Below are 21069 nucleotides of genomic sequence, written 5' to 3' on the forward strand. Positions count from 1 at the left end.
TGAAGGCTACACTAAGCAAAATAAAGGAAAATGCCCAGGGAACCAATAGTAATGGAAAAGAAACTGGGACTCAAATCAGTGGAGTAGACCAGAATGAAGAAAGAAACAAAAAGAATGAAGAAACAAGAATACAAAAAAAAAAAAGAAGAGAGGCTTAGGAACCTTCAGGACATCAATAAACATTCCAACATCTAAATTATAGGGGTACCAGAAGGGAAAGAGGAGCAGCCACAAGTAGAAAACTTGTTTGAACAAATAATGAAGGAGAACTTCCCCAATCTGGCAAAGAAAATAGACTTCCAGGAAGTCCAGGAAGCTCAGAGAATCCCAAAGAAGGTGGACCCAAGAAGGAACACACCAAGGCACATTATAATTACATTAGCCAAGATTAAAATCAAGGATAGAATCCTAGAAGTAGCAAGAGATAAGGGGACAGTCACCTACAAAGGAGTTCCCATCAGACTGTCAGCGGATTTCTCAAAAGAGACCTTACAAGCAAGAAGGGGCTGGAAAGAAGTATTCCGAGTCATGAAATCCAAACACCTACATCCAAGATTGCTCTATCCAGCAAAGCTTTCATTTAGAGTGGAAGGGCAGATAAAGTGCTTCTCAGATAAGGCCAAGCTGAAGGAGTTCATCATCACCAAGTCCTTACTATATGAAATATTAAAGGGACTTATCTAAGAAAAAGAAGATAAAAAATATGAACAGTGAAAGGACAGCAAATTCACAGTTATTAACAACCACGCCTAGAACAAAAGCAAACTAAGCAAACACCTAAAACAGGAGCAGAGCCACAGAAATGAAGATCACATGGAGGTATAGCAACAGGGAAGTGGAAGGAAGAGAGGGGGAGAAGGTACAGGGAATAAGTAGCATAGACAATGGGGAGAAAATAGGGGGAGGCAAGAGTAGTGTGGGAAATGTAGAAGCTAAAGAACTTATGACACATGGACATGAACTAAAGGGGGGGAATGTGGGTGGGAGGGGGTGTGCAGGGGGGAGGGGATGAAGGAGAGGAATGAGACAACTGTAATGGCATAATCAATAAAATATATTTACAAATAAATAAATAAAATGAAACCTGCCCAGATGGAGTCATTATCCTCACCCTTCTAAAGCCTCACTGTGAGGATCAGGACATCTCTCCCAGCCTTACTTTACTCATAGCAGACCTCACCCTGCTCCCCTCAGGCTCTCCTCCCTCCCTCTCAGCCTCACCTCACCCCTTTCAGTCTTACCTCACCCAGCTCTTTCTTCCTCTCGAACACAGAATGCTCTTTCCCATGACTTCCTGTTTAAAAAAAGCATCCTTACCCTTCATATCCAAGCATAAGTGACACTTCTTCACATTCCTTTCCAGAAACTGGATCTGAATCAGACCCTTAACAATACTCTCTCACATCTTAATATCCTTGACTTTTCCTTCCAGGCATCACAATTTGTACCATTTTGCGTGATTGAGCAATTATCTGCCTGATGTCTACATCCCACAGTCACTGAAATCTCCATGAAGGAAGGTAAAACATTCAGTTTGTTCACCATTGAGTCCCTACAGCTAACACACAAACTGTGAGAAGTCAGGTTTCCTTTTAAGTTTAATAGAAAGCCTTTGAAAAGTCTTAAACAGGAGGTTTGTTGTCATTGGCTTATTTAACAATCAGAACCCAGTGAAATAAAAATATATAAAGCTTTCTTTTCCTTCACTCATTCTCCTTAGTTCCAGAGTCACACCCAAAACTTTAAGCATTGTTGGTTATTTAAAACTCCAGACTCTTTCAACCCCATTTAATGCTTTTTCACATTGTCCTCTAAGGCATGACTAATCTTTGTCCTGGGGAAGGAAGTATGGTCCCCTATGAGTCCCCGCTTACTTCTCAGGCCTCTACTCCTCTAGCCTACATGGGCAGGGAGCAGATGTAGAGATGTGGCCAGCATTGTCTAAGGCATCTGATCCTGTGTCGATGAGGTGGGGGCCCCTAGTTTCCTACTGGCTGGATATAGTTCCTTATGTTGCTGGAGGGCCCATCAAATAGAATGCAGTGTGAAAGAAAGGAGGATGGGGATGATTTCTGTTTAGGGCTCAAGTATCTGGATGGCTGTGGGACCATTTTGTGCAGTGGGACAATTGGGGGAAGAGGAGGTTGGAGAATTCTCTTCAGGGTCTGTTAGGGCTTTGGTGCCTGGGAAACATCCTGTGAAACATCCAGGCAGATGCCAAGGCTCAGAAGAAGAGCCTGAGCGAGAAACTAACATTTGAAGTAGTTTAATGTGCAAATATTTAAAGGCACTGGTATAGATGAGATCACCAGGGAGAAGTTGACGGAAGTGAGAAGCCGCACAGCCTTGCTCCTAGGGGACTGCCAACAGAACGGTTTGGTAAGAGAAGGGGCCCTGTGGATGGCAGAGAAGGGCCTGGGAAACAGAAGGGCAGGCTAACGGTAACAACTTAGAAGACCAGAAAAAGAAAGTGTCAACGAAGTGATGCTCAACCTTGTCAAAGATTCCAGAGAGGCAAGGAAGAGGAAACCATGCTGGACTGGAAACATGAAGACTTTAGCTCTGATGAAGCCATTTCAGAGCAGGAATGGTTAATATCAGTAGTGGGTTGAAAAGTGGAGAAAAGGAGAGGAAATGGAGATTAAAGAAACAGGGCAGTAGCTGGAGGGGAGTGTGGGAAAATGTATAATGCTCCTAGTAGTTTTTTTTGTTTTTATATAGAAGATTGTAAAACAAGTTCCTAGGCAAAAGCAGCAATGAACAAGTGGAGAGGAGAGACTGATAACATAGGAAGGAGATATGAAAAGGAAAGGCAAAATCAGAGAGGAAGAAAGGGGATAGATCCAGAGACCAGGACAGGAAGTGGCTTTGCAAGGAGGGACACTTACTCTCCCTGGAATAACAGGTTGGGGATGGGAGCCGAAAGGTGTGATTCAGTGGGGTTATAACTCTGAAGATGGAAGATGATGATGCTCCCACCTAATGGCTTAAAAGTGGGAAAAGAAGAGGAGGAAGGTTTGAGAGCAGAAGACAAGGTATGAAATGGGGACTTAAGGAGGAAGAACACACAAACTGAGATTTGTGGTGGAAGCTCAGAGTAAAACCAGCCACCTGGTTTTCTGATTCTCTACGACAACACTCAGTGCTCTGATGCACATGGCAAAGGGGCTACAGGGTTCAGCTCCTGTGAATGTTTCAAAGGAAAGGATCCAAGAAGTTGGGCGGGGGGGCAAGGAAAGAATTATTATAAATCACTATTTTAAAGTTGAACTCAGAAGGCATGAAGAGAAGGCTTTTGTGAAAAAGTGTGGGGTTAGAGGCCTCACTAAGTTTGAAGACTATTTCAGCTCAAAAACTGGCAATGCTTGGGGAATGCCATATCATGTTTGCATTTCAGATCCAGTGTAGTTATTTCTGGTGGGCAGGTCTAGGGTATGATACTCACGAAGGTAGAGGTTCAGGTGGGTGCGAAATGTAATTGGAGATACAGAGTTTAAGGAAATGAGAAGCCAAGATGTGAAAATTATTAGGAATGAGCCAGATTTGAGATGGAAAGAGAGTGAGCCTTAGTGTTCAGTGAACAGAAAGGGAAGGGCAGGGAGGGAACTGACCTTGAGGTGGGGGAGAGAGTGGTACAGGCAAATGGCAGAGTCTAGAAAGAGCTGGGGTGCTAGAGGAAGAAGGCAAAGAAATGGTCTGCAGGTAGTGATATGGAGCAAAGACAATACCTCCTGGGGAACACAGAATGTGGGAAAAAAGACCTTCAACTTGAAGGCCACCCCCAGAGGACAACAGGTGTGAGTTAAGGTAATTAGGGAAAGAGAAGAGATGGAGGCCAGGGCATGTAGTTGCACAGGGAGAGAGAAAGGGTTTGGAAAGGGACAGAGAGTACAAGTTGTGTAGGTTCGGGGGTAGCCAGATGGGATTTGACAGATACATAGTGGAAATGGATGGTTTTGGAGCTGCAGTCTCTGATTCTCTGGTTGATGGTGTGGTTAACCCCAGGACACTACCTCTCTTGGGTACTTCTCTGTACAAGGGTCACCTTTTTTATATATTAGCAAATGTTTCCAACACATAGATATGTATATAAATGAAGGAGGGTTAGGAAGACAATTAATTATATTTGTGTCCCATCCACTCCTCTCACAAGTCTGCAGAGAAGATATTACTCTTCCCACTTTACGCATGAGGAGAAAATTTAGAGAAATTAGGTATCTCACCCAGGACCCACAACTAGTAAGTATTAATAAGTAAGCCCTTATTCCATGGCAGACCTGTGGCTGATTGCTTTTGCATGCATTCTTATTTACTCCTCATGACAAAGCTACAAAGTAAATTAAGTTATATGCCCATTTTAAAGATGAGAGAATTGTGGCTTAGTAATGAGACTTGCCCAGAGTCAAAGTCAGGCAACCCTCTTCTGTTGTTGGATATGATGTCTCCTTGAAGGGCAACCCTCCTGCAGAGGGTGCTCCAAGCCCTATCAGGCCATTGCCCAGCCATATACAGCAGGTATCCCTGCCACAGGGATGAGCACCACATCTTTTAACCTCACTGGACTCCAGCCCTGCTGAGTCATCTCCATGATGACTCAGCTAATCAGACATTCTTGGGCCAGGGGCTGCAAGCTGTTTACATTTTTTAAACACAACAGAAAAACAGAAAAGAAAAATAAGCAGACTAGACCCAGAAAGGGGCTCAATTAATGCCCCCAAATAGTTCTTCCAGCCAAAAAATAAATGCTCCATCTGGTCTTACAGATGCTGTACAGTGACCCACAGTTGGGCAGCTGGGCCCTCACGGGCAGCCATGAGGATCACAGTCACTATGTCTGTGAGCAGGCAGAAGTCAGGCAGGGTGGTTTTTTGGGGGGAAACCTGACTTAGATTGAAGTTGCCTGAAGTCCAGCCAATAATTGCTAACAACTATAGTCTCTGCAACACTGCTGCCCTTGAATTGCACACCTGGAGTCAAGGTCTGAGGACCACACAGACCCTCGGCTGCCACTTCTGTGTATCTATAAAACCAACTGAATCCAAGACATATTGGGAGGTCCTGGGACACAAAAATAGAGGTCTATCTTGGCCAGAGCACCAAGCACCCACTTCATTTACTGGTGGGCTATTACATGCTGGGCACATGAGGTAAAATTGTGACAGTGGACAAAATGCTGGGGTCACCCAGGGGGTCAAATGATAGTCTGAGAACCATGGCTGGAACCTTATCTCCAGTTAACCAGGCACTAGGGAGAGCAGCCTGTGGTGTTTTAAAGGGAGAGGCTTGTGTGGACAAGAATACCTTATTTTTTTAATGAAGTTTAAAGTTTCTTGGAACAATGAAACACCACCTAATCTATGAGATTTATTAAGAAGAGAAAATGGTATCTTCACTCCAAATGCCACTGGGCTTATAGTTTTCAGCATTGCTGCCAGCCCATATCTGGTTGAAACAGAGGCAAATGTAAAATTAACCTTTATAGACCCTGTTTGGTTTCAAAAACTTACTATAAATGTTTCAAAGGCATATAATTTTGTGTTGTGTGGTCTTTTCATTTATTTTTATGTTAGACTTGAGAGCCTTTATGTTACAAAGTGATTTTCCAGAAGTGGAATCTTGCACCCATAGAAAATTATTTTGCACCCATAGGAAACTGAAGCTTCACATGTAACAACTCGATGTAGAGGCCTCACCGAGGAACAAAGTAGTTCTCAATATAGTATTACGAGCCAATTCTTTGATTTCCCATCTACTGGCTATCCTGTATTTTGTTTCTTGGTAGACCAAATGTCCTAGGAACATCTATCTGGCTAGCAGAGTAGTCCCCAACTAGGGAGCAGCTGGGTCCCCTGCACCCTGTCCGTTGGTTCTGTATCAGTTTCTAGGGACTTCCCCATCATGACTATATTGTTCAAGGTCTGCAGCCTTAGGGGTGAGGAAAGTTTGTGAACCCCACTTAGAGGGCTCCATAAAAACTACACAAGGAAAAAACATTCCATACCAGATTTAAAAGTGCACATCTGGTTAAGAAGCACTGATAGAACACGATAGTGTAGTAACACACCACCTGGATTCTCCCCTGGAATGTAGCCACAAAAACTGGACAGAATGCATGGAGCAGCTATTGGAAGAATCTGAAGAGTAAATAGTGGCAGACAGATATAGAAAGGGAACAAGAATTTGAAGTAGCACCAAACTAGCTTTAAGTTTATCAAGTTTTTTCCCCTCTTTTTCTCTTACCACTTGGCCCTGGATAGGTGCAGCCACAAAAGTATACAGCAGGTTGAAAACACAGAAGTGACAGATATCTGGCTGGAAGACCATTAAAGAGAATACCCAGAAACAGAAAAGTACTGGGAATGTCACAGAGAGAAAGGAACTTAGGAAAGCAGTTCCATCAGGCTGTTTATGAACTCCTGGGCTCATCCTGAGCTCCTCATGCATGGGTAGAATGCTGATCAGAATATAAAATAAACAGACAAAAAAAAACACAAGAAAAACTGTGAGAACAAAATTTAAAAACAGATTACGACTAAGTTGCAGACTGGCCACTGGGAGGCATATGCATGGGACAGATCAGAAGAACACTGCATATGCTTTGAGAAGAGAACTGACATTAGAAACAACCCACAAGCAACATGCTAGAACTTGTGGCCTTATCTTAAACACTAAAACAAAAATACCAATATCCTGCATAGGATGTAGATGAGACCAAGAATCTCATAATATTCCAATATTCCATAATGTATCTTGTATCTTCGATTGTCCAAGATACAATCCAAATATGCTCACAATTAAAAAAAAAACAGCAAAATCTCGATACACATAGGAAAAGATAGACTTCTTTCCAAAAGGAAAGAGGAGTTGAATAGACCTCAACTCCAAGATAACCAATGTTGGGATTTTTTGGCAAAAGCTCTAAAATAAATATTTTTTAAAATTTTCCAACAAGCAATTGTAAAGACTCTTAAAATAAATTGGAAAGTTGTTTTTCCAATAACTAAGGCTCCTCTCCTCATACGTAACAGGCACGAATAGATCAAAACATGGCTCAAGAACAACTCAGAGCCCCAGAGCCCACAGATCTAAGCGATGAAGAAATAGCCAAACTTTCAGATGCACAGTTAAAAACACTGGTGATCAGGATGCTCACAGAACTGGTTGATTATAGTCACAAATTAGAGGAACGTATGAAGGATAAACTAATTGAAATGAATGGCAATACACAGGAAACCAATAGTAATGGAAAGGAAACTGGGACTCAAATCAAAGGAGTGGACCAGAAGAAAGAAAAAAATGACCAAACAGAAAAGGATGAAGAAACAAGAATTCAAAAAAATGAGGAGAGGCTTAGGAACCTTCAGGACATATTTAAACGTTCCAACATCCGAATTATAGGGGTACCAGGAGGGGAAGAGGAACAGCCACCAGTGGAAAACTTATTTGAACAAATAGTAAAGGAGAACTTCCCCAATCTGGCAAAGGAAATAGACTTCCAGGAAGTCCAGGAAGCTCAGAGAGCCCCAAAGAAGTTGGACCCAAGAAGGAACACACCAAGGCAAATCATAATTACATTAGCCAAGATTAAAATCAAGGAGAGAATCCTAGAAGCAGCAAGAGATAAGGGGATAGTCACCTACAAAGGAGTTCCCATCAGACTGTCAGCTGATTTCTCAAAAGAGACCTTGCAGGCAAGAAGGGGCTGAAAATAAGTATTCCAAGTCATGAAATCCAAAGACCTACAACCAAGATTGATCTATCCAGCAAAGCTTTCATTTAGAATGGAAGGACAGATAAAGTGCTTCTCAGATAAGATCAAATTCAAGAAGTTCATCATCACCAAGCCCTTATTATACGAAATGTTAAAGGGACTTACTTAAGAAAAAGAAGATAAAAAAGATGAACAGTGAAAGGACAGCAAATTCACAGTTATTAACAACCACACCCAAAACAAAAGCAAACTAAGAGGACAGCTAGATCAAGAGCAGAACCATAGAAATAAAGATCACATGGCGGGTTAGCAACAGGGGAGTGGGAGAAGGAGAAGGGGGGAGAAGGTAAAGAAAATAAGTAGCATAGATGGTAGGTAGAAAATAGATAGGGGGGAAGGCAAGATTAGTATGGGAAATATAGAATCTAAAGAACTTGAGACACGTGGTCATAAACTAAAGGGGGGGAATGGTGGGGGAGGGGTGTGCAGGGTGGAGGGGAATGAAGGGGGAAAATAGAACAACTGTAATGGCATAATTAATAAAATATATTTTTTAAAAAGTAACAAATTGGAAAGTTAAATCTCAACAAAGTAGAAGAAATAAAGAACAACCAAATAGAAATGTTAAGCTGAGATGTACAATAACATTAAAAAAACTCATTGGATTAGCTCAATGGCAGAATGGAGATGATAGAGGAACTGTCATGCTGAATAAACTTGAAAACACATCAGTAGAAATTACCACTAAGAGAAGAAAATAAGATTTTAAAAAAATGAACAGATCCTCAGCCCTGGCTGGTGTGGCTCAGTGGATTGAGTGCCAGCCTGTGAACCAAAGGGTCGCCAGTTTGATTCCCAGTCAGGGAACATGCCTGGGTTGCAGGCCAGATCTCCAGCTGGGGTATGGGAGAGGCAACCAACAGATATATCTCTCATACATCAATGTTTTTCTCTTTCTTCCTCCCTTCCCCACTCTCTAAAAATAAATAAACAAAATCTTTGTTTAAAAATAAACTCAAGGATCTGTAGAAGAAAAACAAAAGATCTAGTATTTATATATATTTAAAAAGAATGAAAAAAGAAAAAATATATTTAAAGAAATAATGGCTGAGTTTCTGATATGTGTAGGTATAACATGTAAGACAACTATAACATAAATTGAGGGAGAATAAAGGAAACTAAAAGAGGGTAAGACTTATATACTAACTTAAAATGGTAGAATATTGAATCTCAGTACACAGTACAATAGTCGCCTTCTCTCAAAGTACTAGTACAAAAATCACAGCACATAAATCCAAAAGAAATACTAAAAAGAAAATGTTAAATTAACCCAAAAGAAGGCAGGAAAGGGAAAACAAAGAAATAAAAATGACAAGAATAAAACAAAAACAAGAAAATGATACACCTATATCTAAACATATCAACAAATGCATTAAATGTAAAACCCTGAACATACCAATCAAAAGACAGGTGGTAAGAATGAAGTTTTACATACAAACTAATTATATGCTCCCTAAAAAAATCTCACTGCAAATATAAGTAAATGAAACATAAAAGAAGAAAAACACATAATCAGATGAGAGCTGCAACAGCTATATTAATATCAGACAAAGGAGACATCAGAGAAAAGAAAATTACTATAGATAAAGAGGGACATTACATAATAATAAAAGGGTCAATTTCCCAAGAAAATATAACACCCTTAAATGTGTATGTATCTAAAAACAGAAATTCAAATGTACAAAAACATCCCTGGAGGAAATGAAATAAGCAATAAATAAACTCTTAATTATACACACTCCAACACCATTTTCTCAACAATAGAATTAGTAGACAGAAAGCCAGCAAGGATATACATGATAGTACCATCAACCTACTAGTCCTTCTTATTAACATTTATAGAACACTTTACACAGCAACAGCAGAATGTACTTTATTATCTAGTGCACATTAAACATTCCCCAAGAAAGACCATATCCTGCTCATAGAACAAATATTTAAAAATTTTAAATAATTGTATCATAAAAAGCTTTTCTTATCATAATGGAATTAAACTAAAATTCAGTAACAAAAATAATACAAAAACATTAAAATACTTAAAAACACACATAAATAATCCATCGATCAAAGAGAAAATCTAAAGAAAAGTAAGAAAACATTTTTAACTAAACAAAAATAAAAACACAACACTTTTAATTTATGTGATGCAGGTAAAGCAGTGCTTAGAGAGAAATGGTAGAATTAAAATATCTACATTAAAAAAATAAGAAATAATTCAAAGCAAAAATTTAAGATTCTATTTTAAGACAGTAGAAAAGGAACAGCTTTTCTGAACTCAAAGCAAGCAGAAGGTAGGAAATAAAGATAAGCAGAAATCAAATAAATTGAAAACATGATACAACAGATAAGATAAATAGAACCAAAATGAGTCCTTTGAAAAATCAACATAATTGATAAACCTCTCAGAAAAAGTAACAAAGAGTAACAAGACCAAAAAATAAAAATTAAAAGAGAGAGAAGACACAAATCACCAATGTTAGGAATGTAAGAGGATTCACTACAGACTCTGCTGACATTAAAAAGGGAAATAAGGGAATACAATGAATGATTCTGCCCAAATTCAGCAACTTAGATGACACAGACTAATCCACAAAATTTGGTGAATTTTGGTGTTTGAAAAACACAAACACCAAAATTCACCATAGTTACTATTAAAGTTATGAAATCAGTAACATGAATAGTACTATAAGTATCAAATTAATCTAAGCATAGTGAAAGCTTCCCAAAATATCCTCAGTCCTAGATGATCATACTGGAAAATTCTACCAAACTCTTAAAGAAGGCATAAAACCAATTCTATAAAATCTCTTCAAGAAACTATAAGAGAAGGGTACATTTTCCCTCATTTTATGAGACTAGCATACCCTACTAAAAAAAAAACAAAGACAGCACAAAAACAGGAAACCAGACACCAATATTTCTCATGCACATAGACACAAAAATCTTCAAAAAATTTATTTTTAGAGAATTGAATCTAGCAATATACAGGGTCCAGCACAAATAACACCCCTTCTTTATTATAAAATCTTTTATTACAAAATCATAAGTATGTAATTCTGTAACATAACAATATCACACTCAAGCACACCATATGACATCTTAAGTTAAATGTCCAAATTAAAACTATAAATTATTACACCCATGTTATTACCCTACCAATCACACTCAAGCAGGTGTTACTTCTGCCAGACCCTGCATGAAAAGAATAATAAACAATGATTATGTGAGATCTATAAGACTAATTCAATATTTAAAAATAAATTAATATAATATGCTATATTAACAGACTAAAGAATAAAACATGTATCCCTGGATCATAAAAATCATATGACAAAATTCAGAATGCATTTATTATAAAAAACCTCTCAGAAAACTGAGAATGAAAGAGAACCTCCTCAACTTGATAAAGGATATCCAAAAAACCTTTCTGGACTATGGCTAACATTATACTTAATATTGAAATACTGAAAGCTCTTCCTTAACATCAGGAAAAGGCAAAGATGTCCACTATTCCACATCTCATTAGTGGTTATAAGCAGTCCAATAAGGCAAGAAAAAGAAATGAAAGCACATGGATTGGAAGGAAATAAAACTGACCTATTCACAATCATGAAGATTGTCTATGTAGGAAGTTTGAATTACTCTACAAAACAATTCCTACAACCAAAAATTAAGTTTATCAAGCACACAGAATGCAAGATCAACACACAAAAATCAACTGTATTTTTATATACAAGCGATGTAGAATTGGAAAACAAAATTTTAAGGCACTGCTATTTACAGCAGCTCCAAAAGAGAAATGAATTATAAAGCTAACATAACTTGTAAAGAATGTCTATGAAATGCTGATACAGAAAATCAAAGACCTAAATAAATGGAAGAAAAACTGTGATCACAGGTTGGAAGACTTGACATAGCAATGATGTCAATTTTCCCAGAATAGGTTTATAACTTTAAGGCAAATATGATCAAAATCCCAGGAGTACTTCTTAAATATGGACATGTTTTTCATAAAATGTATTTGAAAAGCAATTAAAAGGCAAGGAAATTAGAATAGCTACAACAATTTTAAAGAAGTTGAAACAATCACTTTATCCAATTTTATGACTTACTAAAGAGCTAAAGTAATCAAGACATGATATTGGTAAAGGGATAGACAAACATATCAGCAGGACAGAGCAAAGAGTCCAGAAATAAACTTACATGAATATGACCCATCGATTTTAATGGTGAAAAACCTGCTCAATAGAGAAAGATATTCAACAAAGGGTGTAGAAACAATTAGACATCCATACACCCCCTGCCCCTAAAAAACCCTTCAACTAAGCCTCACAATTTATATAAGAGCTAGCTCAAAATAAGTCAATCATTCTGGAAAAGTTTGGCTGTTTTATTAAGTTAAACATGCACTTACTATATGACCCAGTAAACTGAATCTTGGATGTTGACCCAAGAGTAATAAAATCTTCACACAAAAACATGTACGCAAATGCTTTTAGCAGCACTCTTCATAATCACCAAAGCCTGGAAACAATCCAAGTGTCTTCAGCAGGTGAGTGGATAAACACACTATGGTACATCCAATAAAATACTACTCTGCAATAAAATGAGTGAACTATTGACACATACATGAATGAGTCTCAAAGGCATTATTCTAAGTGAAAGAAACCAATCTCAGAAGGCTACATACTGTCTGACTTCATTTATATGACAGTCTTAAAATAATAAAACTATTATGATGAAGAAAAGATCAGGGGTAATGCATGGGGAAATGGTGGGACTATAAAGGAACAGTATGAGAGAAATGTTTATGGAACTCTTGGGTATCCTGATTGAGGTGGTGACCCTATGAATCTCCATATGTGTTAAGATCCAGAGGACTAATAACAAAAACAAAAGAAACAACAGCAATAAAATGACACAAACCAGATGGGGCACAGTGGCATGCCTCAATCAGTCTCTAAGTCCTTACATGAGAGCTTCTTAGGTTAAAAATTTACTAATAAAACAAAAAACACACAGAAAGCAGAAGACACAGAAGAAAAATGATAAATCATTAATGGAGCAGATGTGGTCCCCTCCTGAGCCTGGAGCACCATTCAGGCACTTTTCCCTGAACTTGGTTAGTTCTTATAGCACTGATCCCCAAACTTTCTTGTATGCAGTCTGAAAGGGTTTCCTAAAGGAATTTGGCCATGCAATGAAAGGGCATCTGTTATAAAAGCAGAGATTTGGCTTCAGTGGTGTCTGATTCTGCTCCACGCTCAGCATCCCACCCAATGATTCAGAAAGTCCCCTTATCCATAGAATATGTCTCATACTGATTATTGAAACTAAAGCTACATCAAGTGCATTAGTTTGCTAGGGCTGCTATAACCAAGTAAGCACAAAGTGAGTGGTTTAAAACAAAGAAATGTATTCATTCTCAGTTCTGGAGGCTACAGGTTCAAAATCAAGGTACTGGCAGGCCCATGCTTTCTCCAAAGCCTCTGGGGAAGGATCCTGCCTACCTCTCCAAATTTCTAGTAGCCCCAGGCATTCCTGGGCTTGTGGCCACATCACTGCAACCTGCCTCCATCTTCACACGGCTGTCTCCCCTCTGTGTCTATACCATCATCTGATGGTCTCCTCTCTGTGTGTCTGTGTCCAAATTTCCCTCTTCTTCAAGAACAACAGACATACTGGATTACAGCCTCCCTAATTAAACCTCATTTTAATTTTATCAAATCTGGAAAGACTCTACTTCCACAGAAGTTCACATTGACTGCTAAGGGAAATTAGGACTTCAACATACCTTTCTGGAGGATACAATTCAACCTACAAAATCAAGATTTTATAGAAAATAGGAAAAAACAGGTAAAACAATAGCCCTACATTAACTTGTTCAAAGTACTAATTGCAATTGATGCTAAAGCGGTCCAGTGGCATTAATTCTCTGCACCCCTATCCTGAATCACATTTTTGAAATGCTTAGAAAAAAAGAGCCTCCCTGAGTTGTATGTTTTTTATACAGAATGAGGCAAAGCAGGTTTATAGTTGTTTATGTGAAAATGATACAATAATTAATAAGTGGTAATATAAGAATAAATTCTGCTTCACATACATCTATAAACCTGCTTTTGCCCCACCCTGAATAATATAGGCTGTACCTCTTTTAAAGTTTTGAACCGGCCTTCACAGATGTAAAATTTAATGGTGTTTTTGTACTTGCATTCTCCCATGTTTCAATTTCCTAAGTCTCAGTAAAATCCTTGTTTAACTGTCTGGCCTTTTCACAAAATAATTATGGTAATTATTGGGTCTGGGAGGGGTATAAACAAACCTGTAACCCCTTAAAACCCCCAGATTCAGCCACATGTTCTAGGAAGGAGACATGTTTAACGCTGTGTTCCTTTGATTAAAGTAACTACATTGAATTATGCATACATTAAAAGATTGGGGAATTTAAATTTCATAGTGCACAGAAACAAAAGCAGCATTTCAAAACCACAGTTGACGAGGGTCACTGCAGGATCATGCATCTTCCTTCAATGGCTTATTTATTCACTTGGCAAATACTCACTGAACATGTACTATATTCCATATCCTATATATTCTGCTGGAGGTGCAAATATGAATAGGATAAGCCATAAACTGATTTAAAAAAAACTGTTTTAAGCCTCTTCATTGGGGTACCTTGGGAGCTTGGGGCTGCCCTTAACTTCCTGGAGAGTGAGGGGTGACTGCCCTGCAAGTAGTTTGTTTCATTTTGCCATGTCAGTGGCAAGCCCATAAGGACAAAGGCATATTCCCCTTCTTCTACCTCCCCTTTCCAACACAGCTCAGAACAGGCCAGAGACACCTGGCATATTCATTAACAAATGAAAGTGCCCAACCACACTATGCCAAGTGCCCTGTAGGGTAGCAGAACTGCAGTGGCAGTAGAGAGCTGCAGGCCCTGAGCCTGCACCTGCACCTACTCTAGACTTGCTCCTGGGAAGCAGGATGCTGGGAGATTGGGAGCCCTCGGCACATCAGCTGGCTGGGAGAGCCCGCGAGGCAGCCGACAGCTGCTCATCCAGATATAGCCCTGCTGTCCTGAGAACATGTCAGCTTCCTATTCAAAAACAAGAAGTATTTTTAATTCTCTGGCACTTGTGCCCCACTTAGAACATTACTTCAGTCACTAACCAGGAGAGCCTAACCGCTCTGGACTCTGAAGAGCTCATGATGCTCCTCAAAGCTACCAAGGCCTCTGGCAGCCAGCAGGACATGGGGCAGCTGGCTTGTGAAGCCCTGGCTGGCCCTGACCACTTTGCTGTCTTCACCAGGCCCAAGTATGTGCAGGAGGCTGCCATCAGCAGACACCAAATGTGAGGGTGGCTCTCTTTCTATAGGGTTTTGAAACTTAATGACCTATGCTTATCTGAAAATATGTTCAAACATCTGCAAACAGGAGGCTACATGTGATAACAAGGCACCATTTATACATATCTGATAGGCAGACTTTAAAGTCCAACAATATCAACCAAGTGTTAGGGTGTAAAAAATAAAGTACAGCTAACTTGGAGAGTTCTTTGGCACTCAGGGAACTTCCAACATACCACCCTAACTGCAGCCCATCACACACAGGACACAAGGAAAGCCATGGGACACTTTCATCACAGCACTGCCTATTACAGTGAAACATTAGAAACTCCCCAATGTCTGGCAACAGAGGTCCAGGAAAGTCAATTGTTCACACAAAGAAACCCAACTAAATGGGTAGCTAAAATGAGATGAATCTCTGTATGTCAGAGTTGTTAAATCCCCAAAACATTAACTGAGTAAGAAATAAAGCAAGTTACAGGATATTATGTACAATATGATATCAAATTTCACCAGCTGAAACACAGAAAACATGGCTTTATCTTGTTAATGGATATGTAGTTAACATGCAGAAAAAATTAGATGCCAAATTCAAGACAATGCTGCCTTTGAGGAGTGAAAAGGGGAAGTGAGCTTGAGGAGAGAAACATAGGAGACTTCAACTATATGTGATTTTTCATTTTAAAAGTCTGATGCAGGCCCTGGCTGGTGTGGCTCACTGGATTGAGTACTGGCCTATGAACCAAAACGTCGCTGGTTCAGTTCCCAGTCAGGGCACATGCCTGGGTTGCAGGCCAGGTCAGGTCCCCAGTGGGGGCACATGGGAGGCAACCACACATTGATGGTTCTCTCCCTCTGTCTTCCTCCCTTCCACTCTGTCTAAAATAAATAAATAAAAAATTTTAAAAATCTGAAGCAAACATAGCACATTAAAACTCATTAGACCTAGGATGTGATAGAAACAGTGACTGATCTATGTTTTACATATATTACATCATGTAACCCTCACTGTGACTCTGAGGGAAAAGTACTATTTACCCCATTTACCAATGGGGAGACTGAGGCACTGACAAGGTAAGTAACTTGCCCAAGGTTATACATCCAGAATTCAAACCTAGGCCCATCTAGCCCCAAATCTATGCTCTTACACTCTGGAATTCTGCCTCTGTGAAATGGACATGGTGCTATATTGCAATTCTCCCTGATGTTTACATATGTTTGAAAAATGTTCTAGTTACTGAAGAAGACATATAGGTGCTAAAAGAACTTCCCAAAGCCCCTCCATGATGGTTAATTTTATGTGTCAACTTGGCTGGGCCACAGTGGACAGATACTTGGTCAAACATTACTCTGGATGTTTCTGTGAAGACATTTTTGGATGAGATTTACACTTAAATCAGTAGACTTTAAGTAAAGCATATTACCCTGCATAATATGGGTGGACCTCATCGAACCAGTTGAAGGCTTAAAGAGAACAAAAGGCTGACGTCCCCCAGCAAGAGGAAACTCTCCAGTAGAAGACCTCAGATTTCATCTGCAACATCGGCTCTTCCTTGGTCCCCTTGCAGATTTTAGACTTTCCAGCCACCATAACTGTATGAGCCACTTATTTAAATAAATAAACAAACAAACAAACAAATAAATCACACACATCCTACTGGTGCTATTTCTCTGGAAGACCCTGACTCATATACCCTCTCTCCAGCCCTTGCTTGGCAGAGGCAGCCCAAATTTAGTTGTCAACGGGCAGGAAAAAAAGGCCTGGCTGGGTTGCTCCTATTCCCTCCTGTCTTGACTCTCTTGAAAGAACCACAAAGAAGCCATTAATTATCAGAAAATCACACTCTCAGGTACCTATTGTTAATATTAATCCCATCTTATTAGGAGGAAAACTGAGGCTTAGAGAAGCTAAACAACTTGTCCAGGTCTCCCATCTGTAATCATCTGGATACATAGGGACAAAGCACTTTTGGACTCAAATCCCACACCTTTCCCTAAAGCATACAAGCACACAAAAGCCAAGGTGGTAGACATGGCTTGGCTCTGCCAGCCATCAAACACAAATAGCATACAGGTCAGAAATCTTCAAAGCTGATCAGTTTCCGTGTTAGGACTGCTGATTTGAACATGCTTTTCTCTGCAGAAGACCCTATGCATGGCCCAGAGCTCTAACCAGCTGACCCTGATGGCTCTGCCCTGAGCTCCCTGGATACCTTCTTCCCCCAACACATACATCAGTGTATGCCAGTGGCCAGCCCCACTCAATAAAAACTTGCTAAATGAATGAAACAAAGACAGAACTTTCAGCCCTCCTACCACAGAAGGAGCTTCCCTTAACACACTAAGAGAAACCAAGGACAAGGGTAAATGCTGCTGGGGAGTGTCCTGGTTAATCATGCAGACTAACCAATTGGTTAATCAGTTAGGTAGCAGGTGAATGAAGGTGTGGGCATGATTGAAATATCTACCAAAGCACAAGACACCTGGACTACCAGGAAAACAGTATCAAGAGAAGTGAAAGTAAACACCTATAAAAACCATTGATAAATTAACTGCCAATGTCAAATAAGGGATCTGTGGTCAAAATCCTGACAGAGGGGCACAGTTATGACCGCAACAACCAAGCCCAGACTCCTTGATGTCAGACATTCATTACCTCCTGGTAATATTTAGTAACTGATCAGACACTGAATTATGACAATATACAGAAATGTAAATGTATAATTACGGGGTATGGCTTCTGTTATGACTGTTGAGAAATAGATGAGGGCTTCTCATGGCAGCAGCCAAGAGAAAATTGGGATACAAGGTTCTATCTGAGCTATGAAAACCTTAAATAAATGAAGATGCATACCATTATGTTGACGTAAATTCTTCCCAAATTTATCTGTATAATTAATGCAATTCTACTCGAGATCCCAATAAGATGTTCGTGGACCCTAATAAGTTTGGTCTCAAATTTACATGGAAGTATAAAGAACAAAAATAACCAATATACTACCAAGAAATAAGACTGATGAGAAAAGGCTTCTGTTACCAGATACCAAGAATTATTATGAAGCTACAGCTTGAGACATTGTGGTACAAGGGCAGTAACAGGTAGACTAACCTATGAAATAGAATACACAGCCCTGAAACACGTACTGTAGGCATATGGAAATGTTCTAGACGACAAAAGTGGCAGAACAGGTAGGTCATGGGACACATGAGGGACTATTCAATAAATGGATCCAGAGAATATGGTTATCCATTTGGGAAAAAAAGTGAATTTCAATCCCTAACTCACTCCAAATATAAACATTAACTATAATCGGATTAACACCATTAACACCTTTATACAGATAAATATCTTCTGCTCTAGGTACAGAAAAGAGTTTCTTAAGTTAAAAAACTACATAAAATAAATGGTTGATAAATATTGACTATATCCAAATTAAAAACACCTGTTTATCAATGGAAACTTTCAAGAAAGTAAAAAAGACAAATAATATAATATTTATAAGTTTTAACTGAGAATGGGTTAATATCAATAATATATAAAGAACAACAAAGAAAAGAATCTTCAAACAAACAGAAAAATGAGCAAAAGACAGAAACGGGCAATTCAGAAAAAAGAAACTCCTGTGAACAATAAAGCTGTGAGACCTTTCCTCTCCTGGGTGGTCACAGAAATAAGCATGAAGACCATAATAAAACACCATTTACACACACCCTGTCGACACAGATCAAGGGCCCTCCATGTGCTGTGGAGCAGTGAATTGAGAGCACTTCCTATGCATTCCTGGGAGGAGGATAAATTGATACAGCCAATTTAGAAAGCAATTTATAACTTTCTTGTAAATTGCACATTTAGTTCGACAATCCAACAATGCCACTCCAGGACAAAGTTATCCATGTATATATAGCAGGAAACATGCACCAGAATGTTCACAGCAGCACAGTTCATAATAGCAAAATCTTGGCATCATGCCTAATGCCCATCAATAGGAGAATGGATTAGAAAGGAGGCACCATTTACAATAGCATCCCACTGTAATATTATATAGCACTCAAAATGCTATATAACGAACTCTGGCTACATCGAGTAATGAGAATGTGTCATAAACTGGGGACTATGACTAATCCAATTGTGAGGTCCAAAATATAAATGAAAAAATGTAGTAACATTTTTCTGAGAAGACACCTGACTTTCTCTGGTCAGGCAAATGCTGTGACCTCATCCTTGCAAGGGGCATAAATGTTTATTGCAGGAGAATTCTTTAACAGCAAGTCCCTCCTGACATTCCTCAGAGCAATAGCATAAATGAGGTTTCTGTGCCAGCATCCCAGAGTGAGATAAATGGGGATTTAAATGGCAGTGGATGGGGGCTTAGCTGCAGCCATTTTTATTTATGCAAGCATTTGAGCAGAGCAAAAGAGAATTCTACAGGCCTAATGATGAAAGTTAACAGGAACATCAAGATACTGAATTTGAGAAGGAAATGGCTTATAATCAGTCTATCTGCTGGAACCGATTTGCCTGAGATAAAGCTAAGCCATGCTATTGAAGATGGATAACAGGGAGTTTATTGGACAAATGAAATAGCAGTGATAAAAAGAGGTGACCTCATCGCCTAGAAAAAAGGTAAAAATAGCTAGAATAATGTAATAAGCTGTAGTTATGTTCTAGTGTCCAAACACTATTTATGCTCCTCCCCTGCAAAGGCTTTCTTGCTCTCTGAAAGGACCTGGGAGAACCAGGGACAGGGACACATAACCTGGAAGGAAGTTTCCTAATCCAGCCTAAGCCGGGGTCTATAAACTGCCTAAATTCTCTGTATCAGAAACCAGAAGGGACAAAAAGAAAATAAACCCAAAAAGCCAGATCATAATCATTAGCAGATAAACAAGGAGGAAGTTTACAGGCTGAAACCCATGTTCACTGGTCTCCAAAGGCCAATACTCCAAAGTGCTACTTTTTTCCACTTTCTTGACTCCAGACAGTGATTTCAAACCATCAATTACCTCAGCCAGCTTTCAATATTAGGCATAGAATAGGACCTAGAACAAAAAGACCCAGCCTACTGTCAAACACTCATTTAGAGACAAACTTAGTTCACTTCTTGGCTCACTGTTTCTCTTCCAGGAAGCCATCCCTGATTGCCCCCTGGAATCCTTACAGGGGCCTCTGGCCCAACTGACAATAATACCAGTACTATCTATATTTTTTCAGCAACTGGGCAGTCTTTAGAATGCATATCATGGTGTTATTAATTCATTAGGCAATCATCATTAAATACTGCTACATTGAGACATTGTGCTGAGCACTGGGAATACAATGGTAAACAAACACCAACATGGCATCTGCTGTCTGGGGCCCCACTTATTTGTTAGCAAAGGAAGAACCCTTCATCAGACAGTCCTAATGCTGGGTGCTTGATCACATACATAGCCAAGGGCTCTAAAGAGCAGGTAGGGTGCTGAAGGAACAGGTCATGTTGGCAGCTGTGCAAAGGGGGTCAGAAAGTGAGCTTTAAACTGTTTATGAAGTAATCTCTTATAAGTGTGTGTACGTGTGTGTGTGTGATTGAAGCAACAACAAAGCAGAGAAAATATGTGCAAAATTCGGTGGTAGATAGACTATAAAGGCCTCATTTAAGATTCTGGTCTTTACCCAAATTCAATTAAAATCTTAAAGGGAATTTTGGATAAGAGAGAGTAGGTGCAGGAAATGACTTTTACATTTTGCCTTTGGAAAAAAATCACTCTGAATGAGGATCAGAGGTGGTCACAGTGAACATGTAAGGACAAGTTAATAGTCTATTGTAATAAGAAATAATGAGAGATATCTGGAACTGACAATCTGGTGCCACTGAGGGTAAAATAATGAAGTTCTCGTTGGGATTCAGTAATGAGAAGCTGAAAGCCAACAGTACTTTGCAATGATGAAATAACAACTCATTAAATTATTA

At 39.3% G+C, this 21069-nt stretch overlaps 1 protein-coding gene across 3 annotated transcripts in view; it reads right to left on the reverse strand.

Annotated features, from left to right (window-relative positions):
* Nucleotides 1–21069, reverse strand: part of GRID1 (glutamate ionotropic receptor delta type subunit 1) — a 780146-nt gene that overhangs the window by 419904 nt on the left and 339173 nt on the right. The window lies entirely within an intron of this gene.

Source organism: Artibeus jamaicensis, unplaced genomic scaffold (assembly GCF_021234435.1).
Source record: "Artibeus jamaicensis isolate MK-2021 breed Jamaican fruit bat unplaced genomic scaffold, CSHL_Jam_final contig_332, whole genome shotgun sequence".
Lineage (NCBI taxonomy): Eukaryota > Metazoa > Chordata > Mammalia > Chiroptera > Phyllostomidae > Artibeus > Artibeus jamaicensis.